The following is a 15030-nucleotide window of genomic DNA, read 5'->3' on the forward strand; positions in this document are numbered from 1 at the left end:
GAGCTGCTGGAACCCATGAATTCATGGCATGATAAGTGTAAAAGAAATAAAAGACATCTGTACTTATGAAAATGTTTCTCTTAATTGAGTAGAAGTGTGGAATCCTCCCCCCGCCAAAATAAAGAAAACTTTGTGTTCTAAAATATATATACTAATATATATATATATATATATATATGAAGTGTTTTGGGTCTTTATTTAAAAGTTTGGCAATATTTTTGTAACTAGAAATATGCTGTAGGAATTTAACTCTTGCTGGTATCAATTAACCTATGGTAAGACTGGTTTCATTATATGTCCTTTTGCTTAAAGCTGCAGTTTCCAAGAATCTCTGGACAACATTAGGGGAGGACTTAGTGCACACATGGGGTTCAGTGCTATCTGCAGTTTTTTAAAAATATATATATATTTTTATTGATTTCAGAGAGGAAGGGAGAGGGAGAGAGAGATAGAAACATCAATGATGAGAGAACCATTGATCAACTGCCTCCTACACACCCCCCACTGGGGATCGAGCCTGCAACCCTGGCATGTGCCCTTGACCAGAATTGAACCTGGGACCCTTCAGTCCACAGGCCGATGCTCTACTCACTGTACCAAACCAGCTAGGGTACAGTCCCCTGGGATAATGGGACTATAATTTGAGATGTGTGTAAATATTTTTACCCACCTTATTAAAATGCTTTTTAATTCAATAGTTGTAGGTAACAGTGAAATGATGTGAAAAGTGGCCTAAGTAATATGCTCAGGCCTATCTGTTTCCTTGGAAACCTCTAATTTGAGCAGGGTATTCCCAGGTTCAGTGTCATTTCCCCTGGCCAATTACACTTCCTCATTTCTCATAGACCATGAGGTCAAATGACAGCCAGAGCAATGGGGAAGTAGAATCACTCAGATATGCCCAATATCCTTAGCAATTCATTTCATTTTTTATTTATTGTTTTAGAAGCCACTCAAACCCCTTTTGATTTTACATATATACTAGAGACCCGGTGCACGAAATTCATGCATGGGGTAGGGGGGTCCCCTCAGCCCAGCCTGCACCCTCTCCATTCGGGGACCCCTTGGACATCCCTCTCACAATCCTCGACCGCTGGCTCCTAATCGCTCACCTGCCTGCCTGTTTGGTCGCTCCTAACTGCCTGCCCCGCCACTGGCCTGGTCACCTCTTACTGACCCCCTGCTGGCCTGGTTACCCCTAACTGCCACCCCTGTTGGCTGAGTTGCCTCCAACTGCCCCCCCTGCTGGCCTATTTGCCCCTCACTGCCCCCCCTGCCAGCCTGGTCACCCCTAACTGTCCCCCCCTGCCGGCCTGGTTGCCCCTCACGGCCCTCCTGCCGGCCTGGTTGCCCCACGCTGCCTGCTGTTCAGTCATTTGGTCATCCCTCCCTAACCCCCCTGCCAGCCTGGTCTCCCCACGCAGCCTGCTGTTCATTTGTTTGGTTGTCCCTCACTAACCTTCCTGTTGGCCTAGTCACTCCATGCTGCCAACTTGTTCAGTTGTTTGGTCATCCCTCACTAACCCCCCTGCCGGCCTGGTCATAGGCAGCCAGCTTGTGAGGATGTGAGGGTTAATTTGCATATCACCTCTTTATGATATAGGATACATATCTATATATATAAAAGCCTAAGCGACCATCTGACCATTCGACTGACCAATTGGTAGCTATGATGTGCACTGACCACCAGGGGGCAGATGCTCAATGCAAGAGCTGCTGAGCTGTGGTGACTTGGCAACTGCAGTTCTTGGGTGACGTACCCAGAACCAGAGAGGAGGGAGCCCAATTCCGGGGTGCGTCACCCAAGAACTGCCCTCTCGCAATCTGGGAACCTTCGGGGGGATGTTGGAGAGCTGGTTTCAGCCTGATCCCCGCAGGCCAGGCTGAGGGACCCCACTGGCGCATGAATCCAGGCACCAGGCCTCCAGTGTGTGTGTGTGTGTGTGTATATTTTTCTTCTCCTTCTCCTCCTCCTCCTCCTCCTCCTTCTTCTTCTTCTTCTTCTTCTTCTTCTTCTTCTTCTTCTTCTTCTTCTTCAATTACCCAAGGATATGTTCTTATTGGTTTTAGAGAGAGAGGAAGGGAGAGAGAGAGAAAACATTGATGTGAGAGAGAAACATGGATTGGTTGTCTCCTGTATGAGCCCTGACCGTGTATAAAACCCACAACTTAGGTATATGCCCTGGCTGGGAATCAAACCTGCAACCTTTTGGTGTATGGGATCAACCAACTGAGCCACCTGGCCAGGGCTCAACCCCTTTTTAGAATGAAATCATTATCATGAATAATTAAGCAGTATGTGTGTAGTTGTATTCTAGGAGAAATTACATTTCTCCTAACATGATACTTAACATCACTGGAATTTATTTGAAAACACTCACCTTCATTTTCTGTCAATTTGACAATGTGTCAAAACCTATTTCCTTGAAAGTGACCAAAAGCATCAAAATTAATCACCAAGAGCTCTTATCACTGAATATTAAATTACATAAAGGCCTCCGAGGACTAGACAGTGCTTAAACCACAAGAGGGTGTGGTTGTGGTTGTGGTGTGGAGCATGTAGATATCATTGGAGCCTTGGCTGTCTGCCCAAAGCATGCTCACACAGCCATGCAGGGCACACAAGCCATCTGAGAGAGGTTGCCTTTAGTGAAACCGTGTACTGATGTGGGCCGTGTGGCTCCCTCACGACAGCCACTTCTGTGTTGAGTATGTCTTTTAAAAGCAGTGCTCCAGCAAACCAAGGAAACAGTCTCACTATCTGACTGGGATCTGCTGACACTGAACTTGGAGTGGAGTTTTAGGAGTATAATCAGAATCACAGGAGATACCAGTCTGCTGAACCTAAAAATGGGCTATTAACAAAAGCAAAACCTGGCAGTAGTCTCCAATTGCCCAGCTTCTGAACTATACCTGGAGCCCCGAGTCGGTCATCAGACTGGCACTGGTTTTCTAGAATATATGTACACGGTGGTGGTGGAAAGAACATCCCTCAAGCATAAACTTCCCACTCAGGGACATTCTCCTCACCCAGAGGCTCAGTGTAAACACTCTAAGTACTTTTTTAAAAAATGTAAGGAGAGAGCAAACATTCCAGTTATTATTAGCTCCTCTTTGATTATTGGCCCAAATGGGATGTTTTTGGAAAGCTTTGCTTTTCTCCATCTCTTTAAAAATGTATTTACTTATTTTTCAATCTTAGGACTTCCGCTCTGGGCTACCTGAGGTCAGGTCATTTTGAACGTTTGAGTTAAAGAGCCCCAGGAAAAGAAAATTCAATTACTTTTCTGTCAGGGTGAGCGACAGAACAATTCATCATGAATACTAATACAAATGTATTTACTTCTCTAAACATCAGCTCCTTGAACCAAGCACGACACTGGCATTTGTGCTGTCACCGTGAGCTTTTTCCTGGTTTTGGTTCACTGAGACCTTTATATCTGGGCAGAATTTAAGCCCATTGGTGCGGGAGTCACAGTCATGTGACAACATAGAGCAGAAATCTGACAATTAGCTGAAATACTTGGATGTGCAGTCGAATAAGTTCAGTAATTTGGGCTGCTACTTGGAAGTAAATATGCAAACCAACCAGAGAGAAAGAGAAATGGGTAAAATTGGAGGCTTCATTAACATGCACTGAGCAAATCTGGGGATGAAAATATAAATACACCCAAAAGCCAAAAAGGTAATCAGGGTGTGATTATTTAGTTAGAAAGGAGAGTCACCTGGGACTCTTTGAAGTTCTTTTGACTTGTAGTAAGCTATCTTTAAACATTATCTTGAAGTAAAAATTTCCCCATTTCTGCCCAACTGGCATGGCTCAGTGGTTGGGTGTCGACCTATGAACCAGGAGACCATGGTTCGATTCCAAGTCAGGGCACATGCCCCGGTTGTCTGCTTGATCCCTAGTGGGATTCTCTCTGATTGTTGATGTTTCTGTCTTTCTCTCCCTCTCCCTCTCAAATCAATAAAATATATATTTTTAAAAAATGTTTCTCCATTTCCTTCTTCCCTCAAGAAGAACCAGAATTGTGTTAAGAAAGCAAAGAGAAATAAACAAGGGTTTCTTATCCCAAAATGACGTTCTTGAGTTTCCAAAAAGAAAGCCACAGTCCTAGCAGGTTTGGCTCAGTGGATAGAGCTTCAGCCAGGGCACCAAAGGGTCCCAGGTTCTGTTCCAGTCAAGGGCATGTACCTCGGTTGCAGGCTCCTCACTGGCCTGGGCCTGGTCAGGGCTCGTGCAGGAGGCAACCAATCAATGTGTTTCTCTCACATCGATATTTCTCTTTGTCTTTCTCTCTCTTCCACTTTCTCTAAAATCAATGGAAAAATATCCTGGGGTGAGGATTAAAAAACAAAACAAAAAACAAAAAGAAGGCCACATTGGAGGCAAGGCAAGAGTTTATGCCTTGGAAGGAGGGGAAAGGAGGAACTGAAGTCACCTGGGTACATGGTTGCTCTTGGAGGTTCATGGGAAGGAAACTGGGAATGGAGAGGATGGGCAGGTGGCCAGAACACACGCTGTGCGGAAGCCTAGCCATGCCCGCAGGTCCTGCATTGTGGGTGGTGGGCAGCTGCTCTTTCTGTTCTCATTGGACCGGCCTCCTCATTGACACCTGCCTGCCCACTGCCTACACACAAGGTGCCCATCTTTCCAAAAATCTGCTGAGCCCCAGAAATGCCTCAGTATTCCTCCCTTGAATGGCCAAACTATGTAATGTTCCCCAATACAGAGTGGCTTTTTGCTATTCAGCAATGCTATTGGAAACCAATTCAAGCCTCTGTGTGTGGGTGAAGTTGAGTGATAAAATACACCTCCCATTTCAAATTTCTGCTCCTTCTAATCAAATTTAGATGAAGGTAGTCAATCCACATCTTTCCAGAAACATATCTACTCCATAAGATGAAGGGCAATAGAACACTACCTTGGTCTTTTTAACTAAAAGTTCTTGCTTACCTCATGCTATGTAGCTAATGATGTGATTACATTGAGACTACACTAAATGGACAAGATGTTGAGCATATAGTTATGAACAGATATCAAATAAAGTACACACTGACCCAAATCTTCCCCCCAAATTTTGAATGATCCTGAAGTACCTCAGTCTCCTCATTCACTCATAGAATAAGATGCTTACTGGATACCAATCTCAAGTCTCTATGTTATGTGATACAACTAATGTAAATACTTTCAAAACAACATCTCTATTCTCAGGAGCATTCATAACTTTACCACCAACATTCAGTAGAGTTAAATGATCATTAGAGTCCTTTTAGCTAGCGTGTGAATTGAATCTATTAAAGCTTAATTGAATATCTAACTTGGGGAATTGGGATAAAATGCAATAGTCTGGACTTAAATGACTGGGGCTCATGTGTTATAGTAAAAGTGGTCTCAGGACTAAGGAGCCTTTAGAGTGGTTGTTGCCATGTTCTTTATCACCTTGTACCCAATGCTACGAGTTACCCACAAGATGCAGTACTGACTGATTTTGCTTTTTCCTTAGCCTTTAATTCAGTGAACAGTAACCATTTGGGACTAATTTTAATGTGCTTGACAAAAGTCTTTAGGCACTGATGCTTACATGTGACAATATCAACAGAAATAGTGTTTCTCAACACTACTTTCTCAACAGTACTTTTTCTCTCTTCTTGTCAATATATAGCTTATTGATTTGAATTCATATTTAGATTATCTGGATACTATAAAGGAGTAGGAATAAAAATATTATAAAACTACCATAAGGGAGTAGAAATAAAATAGTAACATTTTACTATATTCACTTTATTTGTTTATTTATTCATTTATTATGGAACCAATTGAAAGACAGTTTTTGACATAATGACACTTTCTTACTCAAGACTTTGGCATGTGAAGCCTAAAAACAAAGTCATTTTCATTACAGAATGCCATTATTACATTTAAGAAAATAAAGAAAAGGTCTGAAAAAGCATTTACTATCCTGTTGGTATTTTTTCCCAATGGCCTATGAATTATCCTTCATGCTTATTATTTTATTTTTATGTACTGGGGTGACCTTATCAGCACTTAGTGTCACTCTACTGTCAGAAAGCATGGCCTAAGAGACTTCTAATACCAAAATTCTCATTTGGGGTAAATGTACTCCCAAATTCAGTTACTTGAAGGAATGTTTTATTTGATAACAAAGGCAGCCTTGTAGGCTCACCAGGAATCTGTTGGTTGATTGTCTGTACCTATAGGCCTGTAGCAGACAGTGAGGAACTGTTATTTGGAAATTTTCCCAAGTCACTGTGGACCAACTTTGGGTGGACCGTGCTGGGGTCCTGCCTGTTGCTCTGCTCAGCTCTAGAGCTGCTCCTGGGCTTGGAAACTTCAGTTGCAGGCTCGCCTGCCCCATCACCATGGAGAGCTGAATGCTCTCAGACATTGCTGTGGTGAGCATGGATCAGACTCAGACAAAAATTCTGTTGTGTTGATTGAGGGAATATCCATGTGCTTTAAAAAGAAAAATACCAACTGAGATATAGGATGAATGTTCTTTCATGTAAAAATGCCTTCATTCTGCCCTTGGCCAGAGTCTAGAAACTTAGCCATGGCTGCTCTCAAAGGGTTTTCCTGCTAGTGAGGGGGCAGATCATTCAAGAGTATATAGCGAGGATGTGGAGAAAAAGGAACACTTGTGCACTGCTGGTGGGAGTGCAGACTGGTGCAGCCACTATGGAAAACAGTATGGAGTTTCCTCAAAAAATAAAAAATGGAACTCCCTTTGACCTGGTGATCCCACTTCTAGGAATATATCCTAAGAAATCAGAAAGAATATATGCACCCGTATGTTCATAGCAGCACAATTTACAATAGCTGAGATCTGGAAACAGCTTAAGTGCCCATCAGCAGATGAGTGGATAAAAAAGCTGTGGTACATTTACACAATGGAATACTACATAGCTATAAAAAAGAAAGAACTCTTACCATTTGCAACAGCATAGATGGACCTGGAGAGTATTATGCTAAGTGGAAAAAGCCAGTCAGAGAAAGATAAGTATCACATGATCTCACTCATATGTGGAATCCAATGAATAAAATAAACTGATGACCAAAATAGATCCAGAGACACAGATCTATTTTGGAACAGACTGTGGAATCTCAGAGGAAAAGCATGGGGAGGATGGATGGGTAGGAAGAGATCAACCAAAGAACTTGTATGCATATATGCATAACCCCTGGACACAGACATAGGGTGGTGAAGGCCTGGGGTGTGGGGTGGGGGAGGGCTCAAAGAGGTCAATGTGAGAAAAAAGGGGACATATTTAATTCTTTCAACAATAAAGATTTTTTAAAAAAAGAATATATACGAAGTTGTGTGCTGTGAAGACAAATAGAACATGGGAAGAAGGCAGTGATGGGCAGGAGCAGGCTCTTTTACGAAGGCTGGTGGGAAGGGCCTCTTTGATGCGGTGGTGAATTAAGCACAGATCAGGGAGGGAGGGAGCCACTTGAAGGACACAGGGCAGCTTCAGGCTGAGGCAATGGTAGCTGTGAAGTCAGAGGTGGGGCCTGCCTGGGTATCTGAAGAGGATAGATTCAGGGGGTGGGAGAGTGGTAGGGGACGAGGTGGGGGCGGGGAGTGATGGGGTGATGGGCAAGTCACATAGAAGTCTCGGAGGCCAGGCTGAGGTTTTGGAGTTTAACTCTGTGATGGGAAGCCATGGGAGGGAAGCCATGTGCAATCCACACTTAGTAACTACATAAGGTTATGCTACTTTTCCTCCGCTCCCTTTTCTCTTCTAGTAAATTTCCTTACAGCTTTGATTTTAATTTATGCATTTTTATTGTATAAATATTTTGGCAAGTCATCTTAAATCTTTTTTGGAATCAAACAAGACATATTTATGTCTCTGTATCTATGCAGTAAAAGTTTGAAAATTCTATTGCTTGTTTTGGGCTAACATTGCTGGTTAATATGAGCAGCTCTGCTAGCTCAGAACAGGTAACAACACCATACAAAGAGGCCTGATGTTTACGCTGATATGGTAGGTAGTCCTCTATAAATGTTATGGGCAGGCACTATGTCTCAAGCTACAGTGTTGATCCCTAACTATTTCAGTTTTTATCTTGATTTTTTTCTATATAGTTTTCACAAACAAGCTAGCTAGCTCACCTCATGGCAGCCAACAGGAAGCAGCTTGAGTGAATGTTTCAAGCATCTAATAAAAAACAGTGTTTAGCTTCAAACCAAAAAATCATGTTAAATCATTTTATAAATTCATGCATTCACACCACTGGGAACAATGGAGTGGGTATGGGAAGAGGTACAAATGTTTTATTTGTCCATAGACTGTTTGCTGAATATCCTCACACAGGCTATATAGTATTTATTTATTTATTTATTTATTTATTTTTATAACCCTATGCTTTCTGTAGGTCTTTATAATTTTTTATTGGTTTTAATATCAAAGAAGTGTATATTTCAATTTGAAGTTATCAAATCCATAGCTACTATCTGACCATTTTCATTAAAGAAAGAAGTCCCACACACCATAGCTAAGATTTGGAAACAGCCTAAGTGCCCATCAGCAGATGAGTGGATTAAAAAACTGTGGTATATCTACACAATGGAACACTATGCTGCAGTAAAAAGAAGAAGTTCTTACCATTTGCAACAGCATGGATGGAACTGGAGAACATTATGCTAAGTGAAATAAGCCAATCAGAGAAAGATAAATATCACATGATCTCACTCATTTATGGAATATAATGAACAACATAAACTGATGAACAAAAACAGATCCAGAGACAGAGAAGCATCGATCAGACCATCAAACCTCAGAGGGAAGGTAGGAGAGGGTGGGAGTAAGGGAGAGAGATCAAACAAAGGACTTATATGCATGCATATATGCTGTGTTTGATGTTGGGGTCCAACCCCAGCAGGTCCAGGGATCCCCAAAGGTGTGGACGGAGTCGGCGAAGAAGGAATGACACGGAGACAGCGTTCAGTTGATCAGCAGCCTAGCCAGGATTTCTAGCCAGGATCTCCAGCCAGGTTCTGTCCAGGATCTCCAGCCAGGTTCTGTAGCCATGTTCTCTCGCTAGGTTCTCCATCCAGCTTCTCCAGGTTCTCCTGCCATGTTTGGTCGTCAGGTTCTTTAGCCAGGTTCTCCAGCCAGGTTCTATCCAGGTTCTCCTGCCATGTTCTATCCAGGTTCTGTCTCTAGGTTCTGTATAGGGTCTCCAGCCAAGTCCTGTCTCTAGGTTCTGTCTCTAGGTTCTTCAGCCATGTTGTCTCGCTAGGTTCTGTTTCTAGGTTCTGTCCAGTATTTATTTTAAGACTATTTTCTGAATTCCAGTAACTGAAAAGTGTGAAACTCCAGCAGCCCTTCCAAATGGGATTAGTTAGTGCTGTGACTAACACTAATAGTCTTAAACAGTCTTGAGTTTTTATTGATTTTTTAGTGTCACATTCAAAAATGGTGATTGAAATTTATGCAAATGCCTCAGCTGAGGCTACAGGTGAAGTCTGCTGCTACTAGCCCTTAAATTAAAAAATTCCATCCTCAGAAAAGGGGCAACTGGAAACAATATTCAGGTTGGTGGGAACATGCAGAGAACAAGTCTCAAGAAATGGGCTTAGGATTCCTTGGAAGTAACAGGGATGAGAAGGAATACTTGGATGAACCGACAGATTCCGAGAGAATCCATGCCTGAACAAATTCAGTGGCAGCTGGAGCCCAACCTTACTTTGTAGTCAGAAAACTGAGACACTAACTAGGAGCACAAGCGACTGACTCCACAGCTAGCTCAGCATCTGCAGTGACAAAGACATGACCATGTGGATAGTACAAGAAAGAGTCTGCTAAATAAACTTTTAATGCTGCCTTCGAATTACTGCAGCGATGCTTGCTTATTGCATCAAATTTGGAAAACAAAAACTGCACCAAAAAAAAAAAAAAAATAGAAGTCTGTAATCCCATTCTTGAGAGATCATTGCCATGAGCATTTTGGTCGGTCCTTTTAAAGGTGGCTCAATGCCTGCAGTTTGGGTCTGCAGGAAAGTCTGGATTTAATGATAGATGATGAAAGCATCCCAAAAGTCCAATTGTTGGAAATGAAGGGAGGGTATCATTTTGGTGGAAAGAACAGTGCCGGCTCTGGCTCACTCACTTACTAATTGAACAAATATTTAGTGAGTGTTTATCATGTGCCAGGCACTGTGTTAGGCATCAGGTACACAAATACGAATGAGACTATTCTAGTGCCTGTCCATGTGGAGATTACTATCCAGCCAAGAAAACATAATTGATGCTTGGTTACAGTTAAGAAGCATTGCAGGTACAATGAAATTGTACAGCTTTCCAGACTCACTTTGTCTAGTTTATGCTAGAATCAGCCTGCTACTCAGAGCAGCCTGCAGACAACGAGTTCTGGGAACTTGTCAGGCTCCAACCAGACCTAACAAATCAGGATCTGCTTTTCAGGAAGCTCCCAGGGGATTCACGGGGCACCTTATGGTTTGAGAAGCACTGGCCTACAGGGTAAGTGGGAGTCAAGAGTGGAGGGAGGGGGAAGGCCTGCCAAGCCCTGAAGCAGGCTCTCAGTGGGAAGGCACTTGGCACTTTGAGCCGGTGAAGGAAGACCAATACACTGGGACCAAGGCCAGACATGTTCACAGCTGGGAGACACTGTCACTGCTACTCTTGTGAAGAGAAACAGAGAAGAGATGTGGTAGTTGGGAGCTCACTGATTACCTCATTGTGTCTAGTACAACTCCAGGCAGAACGCACAAGCCAATCATGGTGCCCCTATGAATAGTTTATCAAACTCACCCAAGCACAGTTAGTGATGAGAAAATACTATTCAGCTCTAACTTTGCATACTGGGGGAGGTGAAGATAGAGGGGTGGTTACAAATGGTGGAACCTGTGGGGTTTAAGGCCCCCTGGTCCAGGATTACCTCCCTCACCCAAACCTCCCTTCCAGGTTCAGGCAGTGTTTGGTCTTGTTTGTCAGACTCTCGAAGCCCCCTGCTTCCTATTGTGTTGTCAGGCCCAGGAGTAGGACAAAGACGGTGCCTTGAAGGACTGATTACCACCCTTTGCACTGTCTTTCTCTTAACTTTGAAGGCTAGAAAGAAAGGATGAAACAAACAAAAAAAAGTCTAAGCCAAAATCAAACAATTGCAGAAGAAAATAAACAGAAAAATAAACATCCCCTTGAAAGTTAAGGCCTTGAATTTCATGAAGTCTTTTATTCCCGTATTTACTCTTATTAATCGGATTGAAGTATCTGGTTTCCCAAGCTCTTACCTACAAGCAGGGCTCCTCCTCTGATACACCTGTGTCATTCTATACCTGGCTTGGAAGAGGGACAGTGACCCAGAGAGCTCCTCTTTGTTCTCCATTTTCACATTCTATTATGTAGCCTGAGGCACTGAACTAGCTAATCAGCTTGATTTACAACCTGAAACCACTCCAGCTCCTCTGTATTGGTTCCTAACATTTATATAACACAGGTCCTCAAAGGTGTTTACAGCACACTTTCAGCCATCTACCGGTTTATTAGTCCTCACAACAGTATGGGCTTTAACATTTTTTGTTTTAAATTCCTCATTCATGAAAACGAAAATCCCGGCAAAGCAAGTTTGGGCCAGTAGTTTGAGATGATGACTGGAGTTAGTCAGAGGCTGGGCAGGACCAGGAGTCAGAAGTTCCAGCACTTATTTCAGAGATTCTCTCATCATCATCATCATCAGGAGATATATTTAAAGTTACACAATTATTGCATTCAATTCTGAAATATATATAAGAACATTATCTATAAAATGAAAATCTTTCTTGACATCTTCCCACCTTGACTTGTTCATTACCTCCAAGGCACTTTTAGGCTTGGCAAGTATCTTTCCAAATTTAGTAGTTTTGTCATATATATCTACATATCAGTCATTTCCATTGACATTGTGTTTCTGAGATCTAGCTATATTTTTATAACGAATTCATGTTTGGGGCTACATAGTATTCCACCATACTCATGTGGCACTAATTTATTCATTCTCCTTTTGATGAATATTTATGTGATTTCCAATTTTTCGCTTTGGCAAACACTGCAACATGGAATGTTTTTGTACATTTCTCTTAGACCTATGTGGAAATGTTTCTCTAAGATTGGATCCTAGAAGAGGAATTGTTGGGTCACAAGTTATGTAATTTTCGGTTTGAATAACTACTGCTAAACTACCTTCCAAAGAGCCTTTCCAACTGGTACATCCAAAATCAGTGTATGAGAGTTATCTCTCTATAACTTTGCAAAAATCCTTGTTCTTGTTAGACTTGTCCATGTGTAACTTTCAAAAGTTAAATATGACTCTCAAATATATTTTATAAATATAGAGTGCACATGTATAAAATGTATTCAGCTTATTAATTAATGAGAAAATTTGTAATATGAAAAAGCTATTTCAAAGACCACTTGGAGAAATGTAATAATATAGTTCTTAATAAAATATTAAAAGAAGATTACTAGGCTACATATAAAAATGGTTAATGTCCTACAGGCCAATAAATTATAACCTTTGAAGTTATCTTTCTTTGGGACAAAAATTATTTGCGTCTCTACACGGCACAAATCTACAAGTTAATATATAACCTTACAGAGTCTTAGCCTTTCATCAATAGTAAATAGCAATATCAAACAATGTTACAGTCCCCTAGAAAACTAAATACAGTAGGTCCTCGGGTTATGTTGGAGATACATTCCTACAGCTTGACCTAACGCGATTTTCAATTTTCGCTGTAAGTCGGAACCAACCTACATAAGTACCTATGTCACTCACATGGAGCACATACACAGCAGTAATGAAGTGAAACAGTAAAAAAAATTTGAAAGAAAGATAACAATTCCTGACCTTTATTGTGGTAAATAAATAATAAAAAACATAAAGCACATATGAACATACGTCAAAATGACGGAACTTTTTTTTTTATAAATACTGTAAATGGGAGATGATGACGTAACCACAAAACAATATATGTTGAGTCCAACGTAACCCGAGGACTGCCTGTCATCCTTGGGCCTTTGAATGATGCTTCAATAGGACACTGAAAGGCCATACATTGAATGGATGTCTACCCTTTTGGCCTTATATCCAGGTTTTGGATAATTTTTCTAACAGATTAAAAAAAAATCTGTATCAATGCAATGGATTAAAAATGGCAGCTCATTGTGTTTTAATCTGAATTTCTGTAACTATTAGTGACTTTGAGGCATTTTCTATTTTTACTTGGCTACCCAGTTTTCTCTATTTCCAGGTCTCTCTTTTAATTTTCCATTGATTTTTTAGAGAGAGTGGAAGAGATAAACATCAACTGATTAGTTGCCTCCCACATCGGTTGCCAGGGCCAGGGATTGAGCCTGCAACAGTGGTACTTGCCCTTGACCTCCCAGGACCCTAAGTCCCAGGGCCAATGCTCTATCCACTGAGCCAAATGGGCTAGGGCAGTTCCAGGTCTCTTTAAATAAACACCAGTGATAGGAAAATACTTTTTTCTCTTTAGTGACCAGAAATGCCTGGCACAAACTGAAGGGCAGCTTCACAAAGTTAGGCCTCCTGGGTGAGAGGGGAATGAAGACTAGCTTTTTCCTAGGAAAGATTTTACACAGCAAAGTGTGCCCTCAAAACTGGATGCATAGCCTGGCTGGCCTGGTTCAGTGGTTGACCATCAACCTATGAACCAGGAGGTCACGGTTGACTGCCAGTCAAGGCATATGCGGGGGTTGCCAGTGTGGGGTGTGCAGGAGGCAGCCAATGAATGATTCTTTCTCGTCATTGATGTTTCTATCTCTCTCTTATTTCTGAAATCAATAAAAATATAAAAACTAGATGCATAAAAGCTCATTCTGGCCTTCAGAGTGCTAGAGATGCTGCCCACACCAGTGGCATGAAGGAAAAGGAGTGTGTCCAGAGAGGACATGTGTGTGTGGGGCGGGGGGGGGGGGGGGGGGGGGGGGGGGGGAGGGGGGGCGGAGAAGATGGTGTTTGGTGGGCCTTTTGGGGAGGTGGAACTCTGCTCTGCTCTCTTAGATGCCTTGATGCCTTCCTGGGCAGACTTCCTTGTTCATTCTACCCATCACTCAACACTTACTGACTCCCCACCCCTGCAAGGGCCAGAGATGGGCAGAGGGTTTTTCACAGGACAAATGGGGAGCAAGACCAACCCAGGGAGGTGACGATAGACCGAGATGGTGAACTTTGAAGATATGACATCCGAAAGTCTGGATAAAACCCGGTAGTGGCGATGTGTGCGGGGCAGGGGAACATCTCCGTCTGGATGGAGTTAAAAGACCCGCAACCTGGCCTCAGCCCTAGTTGGGCTTCTGAGACTTTCTAGAACTTCGCGGAACACTCGGGGGCCTCGCGCGGGCTCCCCCACCCCAGCCCAGAGCGAGCGATGACACTTCTGGAACCAACTTTCAATTCTTAAACTGGCGCTTGAAATCATCTTTTGTTAGGAGCAGCCCGAGGAACGGGAGGCTGAGTCCCCGCTGCTGTGAACCCGTTTTCTTCCCATGTGGGTGGCTTCCCCAGTTAGACTCCCCAAGTCCCTCGGTCCCACAAAAGGCCACGGGACGTCTTCCCACCAGTTTGTCGCCGGTCTCAGCAGGGGGGTCCGCCTCCCCGTTTGGAGGGCGACTCCTTGGCTACGGACCCAGGTCTAGGAGACGCCCCTTCCCTGCTGGGGCCTGCCCTCTGGTCTGTCTTTCCGGCCGCGTCCGGTCGGTCTGCAGCCAGCGTCCCGGCCTGTGGCACGCCTGGAATGCACCCGGGACGCGGGGCGGGGGAGGACGCGGGAGGGACGCGGGGCGGGAGCGCCGGCTCCCTGGGTGGCGGTGCGGAGACCGGGAAGAGGCAAACAGTCCCAACGCCCCGCGAGTCGGATCCCGGGTTCGGGGTGTGCCCCGCAGCCTCCCTCCGCGCTCGGCCCAGCTCCCCCCAACCCCCAACCTCCCGGCCCGCAGCGACCCCAAGGATCCCGAAGAGGAAAGAGGAAAAAGTCTCCA

This window comes from Myotis yumanensis, unplaced genomic scaffold (genome assembly GCF_028538775.1).
Source record: "Myotis yumanensis isolate MYYU_CA2020_CCGP unplaced genomic scaffold, mMyoYum1.0.hap1 SCAF_2, whole genome shotgun sequence".
Classification (NCBI taxonomy): Eukaryota; Metazoa; Chordata; class Mammalia; order Chiroptera; family Vespertilionidae; genus Myotis; species Myotis yumanensis.